A 15,175-nucleotide genomic window follows, 5' to 3' on the forward strand; every position below is an offset into this window, starting at 1 on the left:
TTTCTGGAACTCTCTTGCTTTTTCTATGATCCAGTGGATGTTGGAAATTTGATCTCTGGTTCCTCTGCCTTTTCTAAATCCAGCTTGAACATCTGGAATTTCATGGTTCACGTACTGTTGAAGCCTGGCTTGGAGAATTTTGAGCATTATTTTCCTAGCATGTGAGATGAGTGTGCAATTGTGCGGTAGTATGAGCATTCTTTGGCATTGCCTTTCTTTGGGATTGGAATAAAAATTGACCTTTTTGAGTCCTGTGGCCACTGCTGAGGTTTTGAAATTTGCTGGTATACTGAGTGCAGCACTTTCACAACATCATCTTTTAGGATTTGAAATAGCTCAGCTGAAATTCCATCACCTCCATTAGCTTTGTTCATAGTGATGCTTCCTAAGGCCCACTCGACTTCACATTCCAGTATGTCTGGCTCTAGGTGAGTGATCACACCATTGTGATTATCTGGCTCATGAAGATCTTTTTTGTACAGTTCTTCTGTGTATTCTTGCCACCTCTTCTTAATATGTTCTGCTTCTGTTAGGTCCATACCATTTCTGTCCTTTATTGTGCCCATCTTTGCATGAAATGTTCCCTTGGTATCTCTAATTTCTTGAAGAGAACTCTAGTCTTTCCCATTCTATTGTTTTTCTCTATTTCTTTGCATTGATCACTGAAGAAGGCTTTCTTGTCTCTCCTTGGTAATCTTTGGAACTCGGCATTGAAATGGGTGTATCTTTCCTTTTCTCCTTTGCCTTTTGCTTCTTTTCTTTTCATAGCTATTTGTAAGGCCTCCTTAGACAACCATTTTGCTTTTTGCCTTTATTTTTCATGGGGATGGTCTTGATCACTGCTCCTGTACAATGTCAGGAACCTCCAACCATAGTTCTTCAGGCACTCTATCAGATCTAATCTCTTGAATCTATTTCTCACTTCCACTGGATAATCATAAGGTATTTGATTTAGGTCATGCCTGAATGGTCTAGTGGTTTTCCCTACTTTTGTCAAATAATTTAAGTCTGAATTTGGCAATAAGGAGTTCATGATCTGAGCCACAGTCTGCTCCCAATCTTGTTTTTACTAACTGTATACAGCTTTTCCATCTTTGACTTCAAAGAATATAATCAATCTGATTTTGGTGTTAACCATATGGTGATGTCCATGTGTAGAGTCTTCTCTTGTGTTGTTGGAAGAGGGTGTTTGCTATGACCAGTGCATTCTCTTGGCAAAACTCTATTAGCCTTTGCCCTGCTTCATTCTGTCCTCCATGGCCGAATTTGCCTGTTACTCGAGGTGTTTCTTGACTTCCTACTTTTGCATTCCAGTCCCCTATATTGAAAAGGACATCTTTTTGGGTGTTAGTTCTAGAAGGTCTTTTGGGTCTTCATAGAACCATTCAACTTCAACTTCTTGAGCATTACTGGTTGGGGCATAGACCTGGATTACTGTGATACTGAATGGTTTGCCTTGAAAATGACAAGAGATCCTTCTGTCATTTTTAAGATTGCATCTGAGTACTGCATTTTGTGCTCTTTCGTTGACTATGATGGCTACTCCATTTCTTCTAAGGGATTCTTGCCCACAGTATTTGATATAATGGTCTTCTGAGGTAAATTCACCCATTCCAGTTCATTTTAGTTCGCTGATTCCTAGAATGTTGACGTTCACTCTTGCCATCTCCTGTTTGACCACTTCCAATTTGCCTTGATTCATGGACCTAACATTCCAGGTTCCTATGCAGTATTGCTCTTTACAGCACCTGACTTTCCTTCCATCACAAGTCACATCCACAGCTGGGTGTTGTTTTTGCTTTGGTTCCATCTCTTCATTCTTTCTGGAGTTATTTTTCCACTGATCTCCAGTAGCATATTGGGCACCTACCTACTGACCTGGGGAGTTCATCTTTCAGTGTCTTATCTTTTTGTCTTTCCATACTGTTCATGGGATTCTCAAGACAAGAATCCTGAAGTGGTTTGCTAGGTATCAAGGATACAATGATTGCCCTCATGAAACTTAAATTTTAATAGAAGACAGAAAAGATGTTACCCTCTACGCTTTTCTTAAAAGTATAGAATATAATATTGCAAGAGAACACTGAGATTGCATTCTTGCTCAGTTGTCTTATTTTACATATGTTTAAATTGTGCATATATAGAACTTGAACTGCCCATTTCAGAAGTAGAGTGACGAGGCTTTCATTCATGTTGTTCAGATTGAACTGTGTGATTTGATTTCCATTCAAGAACATTGCAATTCATTGTTTCAATGCACTTTTGTATACAGGGAGTTGCTTGTTATATTTACTCTGGTGAGTGTCCATTCTGAAGTGTCGGGGTTTTATTTTTGTTTTTTTTCTGCTTTCAGACTTGTGTTTTCCTGCAAAATCTCTGCCATACTGGGGTCAAATGTAGGGAGGAATGCTTCACCCTGGTTTCCCATTTTATTCTCATGTAACATGCGATATCTGTATTCTTGGAAACTGACATGGAAAATGAAGGAACACGGAGTCTCTGGCGGCTTCCCGTTTTCATCATTATAGGAGTTGAAAGCATCAATTTTCATTTCATGCTTTGAATTGCTTGTAATATAGGTTTTTAACAAGTCTTTGGTAGGCAGATGAGCCAGAGCTCGGGGGCTGTTCATGAAAGGATCCTCTAAGGAAAGCAAGAGAATAAGCTCTCGAGCCCCAGGGAGGGAACCATATGTGTGCTGGGGAATTGAGCCATGAGTGTTACTCTCCCAAAACTGCCAAGCGGAGCTGCTCTGGCTTGCCAGAGACTTCATTTATACTTACTGATTGAGAGCCTCTGTTAGGTCTCTTTGTGTTTGATGAGTCTTGCAAAAAAGTGGGATGGAGAGTGTGGCTAATATTCTAGTGATAGTAAGAAAAACATCAGGGGAAGGAGAGACTTGGGGCCCAAAGATAACTTATTGCGGAATGGCACAAGATGTCAAAAGGAGATAACCGTGACTTTGACAGCAGAGCATTTACCCAGCAGTAGCTGAGGATGGAAACTCCTGGGACAGTTGACCAGGTTATTCTTATGGTGCATCTTCCCTAATGGGAAACCAGCAAGCCTTTGGGAAATTACAGCTTTGTGACAGTTTCTCTCTTGTAAAGACATACATTAGTTACAGCAGATTTTATGACATTACAGACTGAGGAGAAACCTGTCTCCCCTGTCCCAGGAGCTCCCCTGTACCACATTTTTGTATTTTCCAGCATTCAGAGTGAAGGTACTGGAGGGAACTGTTCTACTTGCCAACCAGAGGGAAGGTGTTAAGGAAAAAAAGTCTGTTACTTGCCAGTAGGAAAGTATGTGTGGTCCAACATTTTGTCTTTAAGAAAATTACTTGTAATTTGAGATGGCTATAATCAAGATGAGTTTCCAGCATCGTAATGCATCTATGAGAGGTGTTTAATTTGTCATGTTAAAAAAGCACAATTTTTTGAAGTGAGCTTTATTCACCTTTCAGAGTGTACTTGCAATAAAGTTTGCTCTTCTTGCTAAACTATTCTCTGAGTTTTGGTAAATGCATACAATCTTGTGACCATCATTTCATTCAAGATACAGAACAGTCTCACCCCTTCCGTCTGCAAAATTCTTTCCTCTTACTCTTTTGTTCTTAGTCTCTTCCCCATCACTTGGCAACCACAGCTGTTTTCTGTTCTTAATAATTTTGCCTTTTTCCGAATGTTGTATAAATGAAATCATATAGTATGAAGCTTTTGGATTTAGCTTCTTTCACTTACTAAGAGGATTTCAGGTTCATTCATTTTGTTGCTTCTATCAGATTTGTTCATTTTTCTCACTGCTTCATATTCCACTTTATGGACATACCAGAGTGTGTTTATTCTTTTGCTAGTTAAAGGACAGTTGAATTGTTGCTGGTTTTAGGGGATTATGAGCTTCCAAAGGAATGAGCTTCCAAAGGAAGCAAGAGAATAGACTTAAGCCCTAGGGAAAGAATCAAAGATATAGTAGAGAGGTTTTGTGTAAATACACGTTCTCAGTTTGCTTGGGTAGATCCCTAGGAGTGAGATCACTGGTTATGGTGAATATGTACAACTTTATAAGAAACTGCCAGTCTTTTGCAAAAAGCTGAACCATTTTGCATTCTTTCTTAGCAATGTTTAAAAGTTCCAGTTGCTCTGCATCTTCACAGGCAGTTGGTGTTGTCAATTAAAAATAAGTTTCCCTCACCTCCAGACAAATACATAATATGGGGGTATTTCTTTGTGATTTTAACTTGCATTTTCCAAATGATTAAAATGTTGAACATGTTTTCATGTGTATATTTGACATCAATGTTTTTGGTGAAGTGTCTTTTATCCATTTTTTAAAGTGGAATTTTTTTCAATTACACAGTTTAAGAGAAAAACTATCACTCTATCACTCTGTGTACAAACTATCACTCAATCCTGCTCATGTTTGGCTTGCCTGATTTTTTTCAATACAAAATAACACTTTCAAACATTATTTATAAACATTTTATTTTTTAAAACTTAGAGTTGACTTACAATATTGTATTAGTTTCAAGTGTACAGCAAAGTGGTTAAAGTATATATGTGCATATATATGGAAAAGGATCTATATATAAGGATGTATCCATACGCATGTATTCTTTAGAATATATTTAGATTCTTCTCCATTATAAGTTATTATAAGATATTGAATAAAGTTTCCTGTGCTATACAGTATAAACACTTTATTTTCAAACATTAAGCTTATGACAGGAATCAGACAAATCTGGACATCTTGGCTCTGTCATTGACTATCTGATTGACCTTGGCAAGTCATTTGACCTCTTCAGCATTCAGTTACATCGTCTGTAAAATGGTCTCAATGCCTACTTACTGATGGTTGTTAGGACTGAGTGCCTTGCATAGAACATAACACATAGTAGGTATTCACCAAATACCAGTTCTCATAAATATCAGCGTCACTGACTCAGGTGAACTTAGGTAGGCAGGTCTGTGTCAACCATTGCCGTGTCAGTGTCTAGCATGGTGCCCAGTGAAGTGATTGAATGAAGATATGAAGTGATTGAATGAAGAGATGAGTCAAGGAAAGCATATTTATGCTTAACTCACCGAGAATATCATGCATATGGTTTTGTGAGACAGTGTCGTGAATCTAGGAGTATTTGTTGAGTTGTAGCCCTGTTACATTTTACATTTATTTTAGTGTGTAGTTATTGATATCTTTTTACCCACACACTTCAGATTTATTTTTAGGGAGGCTGAGGGTGGAAGCATTTGGGATGCTGCATGATTTTCTTTTTCTTCTCTCTGCTTTTATATGCTTTCTCAAGGGCCAAAGAACCATGACCCATGACTCATTCTTAGGTGTCTCTCCCACTTGAATGGGATGCTAGCAAATAATTGCAGATAAATCAATGGCTTCCCAGCTTTGCTGAACACTGCTTATCACTCAGCTCTGCTAGAGGTTGCTGCCAGTTTCGTTTTGGCTGTTTTCTGGCTAGTGGGTGTGTGTAGGCTGGTCTTTGCCTTTTCCAAGAAAGAAGGCCGGTAGATAGAGCATCTGAGTTCCTGTGTCCTGACCCCATTTTGAAGAAATCGCTGATTTTGGCAGGGTGATTTCAGAGCTTCACCAACTCCAGAAATGGTCTGGAAAACCATTTTTTCATCTGGTCGCTGCTGAGTCAGCCGTTAGAAGTGGGCCTGAATGTCTCATTCTGTAGGCAGAACAATACTGGAAACTAGCCTTCCACCCTCAAAGGAGGCAGTTAGCATTCAACCAGTATGTTCTGTTTTGCAGAAGTAACTTTTTTTTAGGTCGTGGTAGATGGAAATAAGGGTGGGGAATGTCTGAGTCTGGATGCTCGGTGATGTGTTAATTATTTTAGGTCCATTGTGCTACAGACTTCACACCACTGTCGCTGTGGAAAGTTCTGCAAATTGAACTGCCTCTCATATTCTGGTAATCCATTTCACCTTTGAGAGGCTAGTAGAAGCTCTAATCTCATCTTTGAGGAGAAAATGACAGAGCTCTTCTTGGTATAGATTTTCAAAGCAACTTTCTCAACTGGTAAATTCCCTCCTAACCTGAATATGTTTAAAGTTCTTCTTCATTAAAAAGGTGGTTAGAGCATTCCTTTGAGTTCTCAGAGTCCTGTCCTGTTCTTCTTAAGCCTCATCTTGGTTTTATCTATTGGATCACAAAGAGCTGACTTACAGGCATGCAATTACAATGAGAAGGTAAATGCCCTTGAACTTTGCCCTGTTTTAACTTCTTTTCTGTTGCTGTGCATTTGTTTGTTGTTGGGGATGTTGGCATGCTGTTTCAAGAAACCTTGCAGTCAGCACAGACTTGCCCTTGCTATCCATAAGGAACTCCACTATAAGAAACTTAAGGAACCTGATGAAATTAACTGAAATGGGTTCTAGTTAGAGGTCAGAGAAACACACATACTATTTTCAAATGAGAGACAGGTTATCTCTTACTCACCTGTCCTTTCATGCTGTGATATTGCTTCATTTAACTGCCTTGCAAGGAACATGTTTTTGAACCTGAGAATAATGAAAGTGATGTCATTATAGGTTAGGAGACATTTTAAAATCAGTTGTAAAATCTTGAAATGGTGCTAGTCTGAGAGTAACACTAACATCCTGAAAGAGAAAGAACTTAACATACAGACTTGGCTGCCCACTCTGGTAGCCTCTAGCCATTCGTGACTTGGAGCGTTTCTTATGTGACCAGGTTGCACTGAAGTAAGCTGTTCATGCAAAATATATACTAGATTTTGAAGAATTGGTATGAAAAAGACATTTTCATTAACATTTCGTTGTTGACTTCATGTTATAATTACAGTATTTTGGATATATCCGGTTAGGATAAAAATTTAAACAGTATTAAATTAATTTCACTTGTTTATTTTTACTTTTTAAAAAATAATTTTAAATTGAAGTATAATTATAATGCTGTGTTAGTTCAGGTATACAGCAAAGTGATTCAGCTTTATATGCACATACATACATTTTATATATATGTATATATTTCAGGTTCTTTTCCATTATTGGTTATTATAAGAATGTAGTTTCTTGTGCTATACAATGGATCCTTAATGTCTGTTTTATATGTGTATATGTATATACATACACACACACACACACACACACATATATAGTGTATATGTTAATCGTAAACTTATTTTTAATGTTATGCATGTAATTTAACATTGCATGTGTGGTTCACATTATGTCTTTATTAGACAGTGCTGAAAGACTGAGTATGAAAATGGTACCCTTCATCCCAAAGGCTGGAGACATTGTAGTCCTGTCTCATAGCAGTGTTCATTTGCTTAAGAGGTCTATCCATCTTTGGAACATTCACATTCATGAAGTAGAGCCTGTGAGAATTGTGATAGATCAGACACAGGTGATGATCGAGGTTTCTTCCCTGGATAGTTGGGCTCATGGCAGGGAATATCACCTGAGTGGTGACATTCAAGATGAGAGAAGTGGTCACAAGGTGAGAATATGAAGGGCAACCCCAGCAATTTCCCTAGTGAAGCTTGCTTTCCACAAGAGTCTTACTTGACCTCGTTTTTGTGTTCAGCATCCTCACGTACGTCAGCACTGGTGAGGCTCTCTCTGCTGTGATGTAATAGGAATTCCGAAGGGCTGTCACCTGACGTGAAATGCTTCTGTGCCATGTTTACAATCATCCCTTTTGCTAATATTCCCAGGAATAATGAGAGAGGCCCCTGTGTGTAGTGCTGCCACCTGGTTTGTTTGTTTTTTTCTTTCATCTAGTCATTACCCAGAGCTGAGCCTCTGTGTCTGGTGTGACTTCTGTGTCTGGGTAGGATCAGACACTCAGAACCAAAAGAGCTGTATTTCATGTCCACAGGGAGCTTACAGCATGCCACATGTTATCTGGGTTTGAGGATGCAGCAGTGAGAAAGCAGATTTAAGTTCCTACCTATAGGGAGCTTACATTCTGGTGGAGCCTGTGGTGTAGTTTAAAACCTCAACTGGAATAAATTTGTGAGCTGGGGAGGAGGGTTGCCTTGGGGATTATGTAGCCCAACCCATTTATTTAACAGAATAACTGATATTTTACATGTTAAATGTATCATAGGGGTTAGTGCGATACCTCACACACGGCAGGCTCCAGTTGTGTATATTCATTTATTCCACAGGTATTTATTAAATGCCTACTACATTCTAGGCACTTTTCTAAGCATTGGGAATATATTGGTAAGTAGAAGAAAGATTAGTGTTCTCAAGGAACTTTGATTCCATCTGAGTGTAGGTAATGGGGTATCTGACAATGGCATAAGATAAAGTAAGTTATATGGCATGTCTGTAATTGATAAAAATGTATGAAAGGAAAAAAACAAGTATAGCAGGGTAGTAGTGGGTATTGGGAATGCTGGTGGGAGATGGGTTGCAACTTTCAATAGAGCCTAATTTGAGAGGTATCTGCTGTGCAAGAGTTGGTGTGGAGGATACTAAGGACTGGCAGGGATGAGGGGCTAGAGGGGTTGGGTTACATTCCAGGTAAAGGGAAGAAACTGGTACAAAGTTGCCAAGGCAGGAGCCTACCTAATCTGTTTGAGGAGTAGTCAGAGGGCTAGCTAGTGTGGCTGGACCACAATGTGCCAGAGGAGAAAGAATATTAGAAGATGAAGTCAGGGAGGTGAATAGGCAATTGGATCAAAGGGTAATTTCACTTTTACAATCCAGGATTTTGAACAGAGAACTTCACTGGTCTGACTTAACATTTTTCATTAAAATTTTTTTTAAACATACCTTTTTTGGTGTACAGTTCTCTGAGCTTTGATAAATGCGCACAGTCATATGACCGTAACCACAATCAAAGCACACAGTCAGTCTTCCCATCACTTCAGAAACGTCCCTCGTTCTACCACTTTGCTAATAACTTAATACTTGAGAGGACAGTTTTGGATGCTCTGTGGATTGTAGACTATGGGAGAGCACCTGAGATGCAGGAAGACCAGTAGGGACACTTATGCAGTTATTAAGGTGAGTAGTGATGGAGGGTTGCCTGGAGCAAGTGAGGACTGGTCTTTTCTGAAGGTAGAGGTGTGGTAGGTGTAAAAGAAAGCGAGCAGAAAATCATGACATGATTTTTGCCCTGAGCCAAAAGGAAAACTGGTGTCATTTATTGAGATAGGACAAGTTGTAGGTTTGAAGGGGAAGAATATTGTGCAGCTTTGGACATTTTTGATTTCATTAGCTATCCAAGTAGAGATATCAGTCGGAAAGTCAGATGAATTGAAATGCGCAAATAATTTTTAGAAACCAATTTTTTAATATCATGAAACAGTTGGGGAAAATGTGCAATTCTTAAAGGAATCCACTTGTAAGTCTTTAGCATTCAAAAGTTCTTGAGTAGTCTGACACCCAGGATTTTTGTGTGCACAACTTTATGGTCCTTCAATTCGTTCTCTTTCTTATTTTTTTCTATTTTTGCCTATGCCACACTGCATGTAGGAACTTAGTTTCCCAACCAGGGATCAAACCCATGCCCCCTGCAGTGGAAGTGGGGCATCTTGTCCCCTGGACCACCAGGGAAGTCCTTCAGTTCGTTTCTTTATCTGTTCTTTGGTAGACAGACTTACATCCTTTCTGTGCAGAGAATACCACAGAGTTCAACATGATGATAATGGTCCTGGTGTTTGCTTAACTTAATTGAAAACATGACCTGTGTTGGTAGTGAGGAAGAACTAGTTCAGAAGAACTCTTTTTATTCCACCAAAGATGTTTAACTCCAGGAAGAACTTCCAGTGTTTGACTTTAGGTCATCGTGTATTGACTGACTCATTTCTGGTGCCTTTAGCTGCCAATGTACTTGAGTTGAAGAAGAGAGAACCGAAGGGAAGGCTAAAAATAAAAGCAAGATATGATGTTAGTTGGCAAAGAAAAGTAGAATGCAAAATTCTATATATGGTCTAATCTCAAACTAGATTGAAAGCTTGTATGTACATGTACAGAATACATTCTGAACAGAATATTCTGAAATAGAACAGCCACTATCTCTCTGTTGTGAAATGATGGGAGAGTTTTATTTCATTTAAAGTATTTTTTGGGGGGAATTTCAATAAGTAGATATATTTTTCTTTTTTAAAAAAGTATTCAGGAAATGTTTATTCAATATTAGATTCAGACACAGATGAAGGCAGATCGGTGAATAAGACAGGAAGAGGTTTTGCAGCTTCAGGGAGCTAATAGCCTTGTGAGATCATTGTAGTTTTATAATTAGAAGAAAGATACACTAATTAATGAAGAAAGAATGCAAGTGAACTTGTCTAGTTTCATTGGCTTTTTTATACACATGGACTGAGCGAGTTTTTTATGAATCACTCTCTGTCCACGTTCCTTCCTGTGACGGTCTCAAAGAAGTGAGCCTTGGCTCTGTGTGACTCTTGGCTGAATTTCTGAAGCCACTCGTATAATACGGCATATCTTGTAGTAGTGGTTTGAAGGGTCTATCTCGCCTTACCATGGTGAGGGGCTACATAATGCCTGGACATGTAACAGCCTTGGGCTTAAGTGATCCTGCCACAGGGCAGCTACAAAGATCATACTTCCTTGACGGAAGCTTTGGGGAAAAGTCAAACCTGCTGTTGCCTTCCCAGGGGGCTCAGTGGTAAAGAATCTGCCAATGCGGGAGATTCAGGAGACACAGGTTCGACCCCTGGGTTGGGAAGATAGCCTGGAGGGGGAAATGACAACCCACTCCAGTATTCTTGCCTGGGAAATCTATGGACAGATGAGCCTGGTGGGCTACAATCTATGGGGTCACAAAGAGTCAGACGTGACTGAGCATGCACACATACATACCTGCTGTCAGTATGATCTAAAATGAGTTACCCAGCCTTGCTAAGCAAGCTTCTGCTACCTCATTTGAATAATGTCTGGGACTAGTTGAATCTGATCCTCTGCGAGTCCAGAATTTACACAATGGTGGTGCTGGACAATGCCTGATTTGAATGTGAAGAACATTTACCTCATGGATATTTACATGAATATAATTATCCAACCTCCCTTCTGTTAAGAGATGTCCTGTGCCAAATCCATGCTTTGTTTCAGTGACCCAAAAAATGGAGCTGATTGCGGAGAGCTCACAGAGAATACCCATTCTCACTGAGAGTCTTAGATCAGGGAGATTTCATTTTCCCCCATGACTGTCTTTCCATTTAGACTCAAATACATTGAATAGAATTGGCATCCAGCTCTTAGATTAGTGACTGGCTAGATGCCACAAGGAGGAACAAAGAGAAATAGGAGGGGTTGTTTTGTACCTGAGGATTTGAAATCTGCAAGACACATTTGCTCTTATCTTCTCTGTACTGGATTTTGTAGCTGGTTGAGTTTTGCTTTCCTCCTTTTTTTCTCTCTTGTGTGAAAATGTTGATATGGTGACTTTCTTCTAATTTTATCAAATACAGTATGTCCAGAAACAAAACAGAACCATGTTTCCGTGTGTGATTCCTGGCAGAAATGGTGCGATTTCATCTCAGGATGAAACTGTGAATTTGTGAGAAGCAATATGGTACGGGTACTTAGGGAAAGCAAAAGGAATACAGAGCCTGGCTGCCAGTCGCCTTTGTCTTGGTGACTGGAGGAAAACACTCGTGATTTGTAGGAGCTGAGGCCCCTGAGGAGAGAGTCGGTCAATGAGCAGGCAAGCCGGGTAAGGCCAAGGCTCAGGCAGTATTATGTTTCCAGTAGAGCCATATAATTTATGCATTCACATTGCACAAGTGTGTGTGTTTATGTGCATGTGAGAGAGAGAAAGAGAAAAAGACAGAAATGGAGAGAAAGAGGCACAGAGGGAAAGAAAGAACACAAATGAAAACACATATGGACAGAAGAGCATAACTGGGTCCAGCTGCCTTGGAGGCTGTGCCTGGAGTCGGGGTGACATGGAAGACAAGATTCTGTTGATCTCAGTTCCCAGGGACCTCACACAGCATCAGCACCTCGAGCTGAGTGTGACAGTGCTAAAGACACATTTCGTGTATGGTGAGGCTCTTTAAATATAAGCCAGCATCTTCACGCAGGGCTTATCTGGAGAAGCAGTAAGCTGTTCCAACACTGGCAACAAATGAACTGGGTTGAATGTGTGGAGAGGAGAATTTATTTCATAGGCAGTCTAAGGGATTTTTCAAGGTCAATTTTGATAGTCAAGCAGAGCTGGGGTTAGGTGAAGCCAATGAGCCACTCACCTTCAGCACAAAATTAATGCAGGTGCTAAAAAAAAATTCATAATCATGAGAAATAATGTTTTTTAAAAGTCAAAAATTTTTTAAAATAAATGTAGAATCGGTGTAACTATTTTTTTTCCTTTTGCCTCAGGCTTCAATACGACTCAGCATGACACTATTAACTGATTTCATCTTTATTTAAAACTGATGCTTGGCTCATCAGGGATTTGTATGCATTAATTTTGATTTTAAAAAATGTTACATGAAAATAACTATTTCTCCCAGTTACTGAATTCTGGGGGCAGTTCAGTGAAATTTGCACTCAAGTGATGTGGCTTAGTTGTTTCACTATAGTCCAGCTCTGTTCATGACATTTGCATTAGTTTTTAACTTTAGAAGCCCTGAGTAAAAAATGATTCCAAGGGACAAATAAAGCACACAGGGTGACTATCTTCAAGAACCTCAGTATTTATAGAATATTATCTATGTATATGAATTGAAGTCTTTTTAATATGCCATGATATGGGAAAGGCTATTTACACATTCATTTATTTAGTAGCTCTTTATTCAGCACTTCGTATGTGCTTGGCAATATTTTAGGTGCTGGAGTTACAGTGATACACCAATTAGACAAAATGTCAGTATTTGTAGAGCTCACATCCCATTGGTAACCATATATCATCTCTAGTTTTCACAACTCTGTATTATAGATATCAGTTTCACCATTTCATAGGTGAGAAAAATGACGCTCAAACATAACTCTAACTACAAATAACTATGGCATTGTCTAGTACAGAATCTAGTGTTGAAAGGATTCAGAGAAAGCCATAGTTACTGTGATACGGGCTTAGTCAATAGGAAACTTCTGGAATGAGTCTTAAATTGATTCTTAGAGGAGAACATTATGGAAACATATTTAAACACAAGACTTAATGTCAGCAATAATACCAAGCCCATTTCCCTTGATTTTTGTAAAGCAATAAATGGCACACTGAAAGCCAGGCAAGAAAATGAAGATAGAAAAGTGTTTACCTACCTTAATTAGCAGCACCCTCTAGACATCTGGAGTGGCATGAGGGTTAACCTTTTGTACCAGCTCCAAGCTGTTAGAACTGGAATCCTTTATCCAGGCTTAGAGAGGAAGAGTATAGTGATTGGTTAGTCATATCTCCATGGATCACCACTAGTTTTATTCTAGTATGTTACATACATTATGATATTGGTGCCACTATGTTGATTATCCTAGTGTCTCAAGGTAAATTTCCAGATTGTCAGTGTTGAGATACATCAGAATTATTGTTGAATGGGTTATTAATAAGTGTCACTGTATAGGACAGTTTGTCTATTTCTACAAAAAGGCATGGTGGGATTTTGATTGTGATTACATTGACTATAGAGAGATCAATTTAGGGGAGAATTGACATTTTAAAAACATTTGATCATGAAAGGAATACATCTTTTAAAATATTTCACACTACATTTTTAATAGTATTTATATAGGTCATTCAAATTTTTAGTCAGTTATCCCTGAGTATTTTTTATTTTTAATGCTATTTTTTTTTAATGCTATTATAAGTATGATTTTAAATATGCAATTTCTGATTACCAAGGACAACTATGCTGCTGCTGCTGCTAAGTCACTTCAGTCGTGTCCGACTCTGTGCGACCCTGTAGACAGCAGCCCACCAGGCTCCCCCGTCCCTGGGATTCTCTAGGCAAGAACACTGGAGTGGGTTGCCATTTCCTTCTCCAACGCATGAAAGTGAAAAGTGAAAGTGAAGTTGCTCAGTCGCATCTGACCCTCAGTGACCCCGTGGACTGCAGCCCACCAGGCTCCTCCATCCATGGGATTTTCCAGGGAAGAATACTGGAGTGGGGTGCCATTGCCTTCTCTGAAGGACAAGTATAGGTATACTTTATTGCAATAATGTGCCCCACACAAATTTTTTAGTTTCCCAATATGTATTTGCTTTTTCTTATTCTTTATGAATAAAATGTGTGAACCCAAAGTGAAATTCATAGTAACTCCTGGGAAATTCTTTGGGGAGTGTGTAAGTGGGAGAGAAATCATCTGGGTTTAGGTGAGAGATCCTTCCTAAAACTGTTGAACAAATCAGGTGTTTCTATGATCTGGTTGCTCTTTTGGGAAGAAAATATTATAGGTAGGCATGGGTTTTTGTAACTAGACGGATCTGACCTTGAATCTCTGTCCGGTTAACTGACGTGCCTGTGGGCTTTTACTTTTTCTGTTTTTAAAATGGGCATAATATCTACCAGGCAATATTGTTACAATGATACAGGGTACTATATAAAAAAAAAAAAAAAACTAACATAGAACATTTAAACTAAATGGTAATAAATGGTCATCTCTACTAAAACTGTTATTGCTGGTCCATTTATATGATCAAAGAAACACAAGGTCTCTCTCAAATCTACCTTTACACTCAGTGCCTACATTATCTTCATGTTTGACAGGTGATCTCCTGCTTCTGCTTAACTAGTTTGAAGGATAGATGTTTATGACTTTATAGTCTTTTAATTCTTCTGCTGCAATGGTCAGCAGTGTCTACCTGATTGGTTGTCCAGTTTCCCCTCACATTGTGCCACACATCATGGGCTAGCAGCACTGGCTTTCTTTCTGTCCCTCTAATATCTTTAGCTTGTCCTTAGCTTGAGGTGGTTACATTACCTGCTCTCTTAGCCTGGGATATAAATCCAGATTGCCTCACTGAAAGTAATGTGATCTTGGACCATCCTTTGAGTCTTAATTTAATTATCCATGAAAATGGGATAGTAAGGATACCCTCCTTGTTAGTGATATTGATGAAATATAACTTGTAAAATATTCAGAACTAACGACAGACTGGTTCCAAATAGGAAAAGGAGTACGTCAAGGCTGTGTATTGTCACCCTGCTTATTTAAGTTATATGCAGAGTACATCATGAGAAGCGCTGGGCTGCAAGAAACACAAGCTGGAATCA

At 39.1% G+C, this 15,175-nt stretch overlaps 1 protein-coding gene across 10 annotated transcripts in view; it reads left to right on the forward strand.

The window, feature by feature from the left end:
- MAGI1 (membrane associated guanylate kinase, WW and PDZ domain containing 1) overlaps positions 1-15,175 on the forward strand; it is a 647,256-nt gene that overhangs the window by 420,226 nt on the left and 211,855 nt on the right. The gene's annotated exons all lie outside the window — the stretch shown is intronic.

The sequence above is a fragment of the Bison bison genome, unplaced genomic scaffold, assembly GCF_000754665.1.
Source record: "Bison bison bison isolate TAMUID 2011002044 unplaced genomic scaffold, Bison_UMD1.0 scf7180017864304, whole genome shotgun sequence".
NCBI lineage: Eukaryota > Metazoa > Chordata > Mammalia > Artiodactyla > Bovidae > Bison > Bison bison.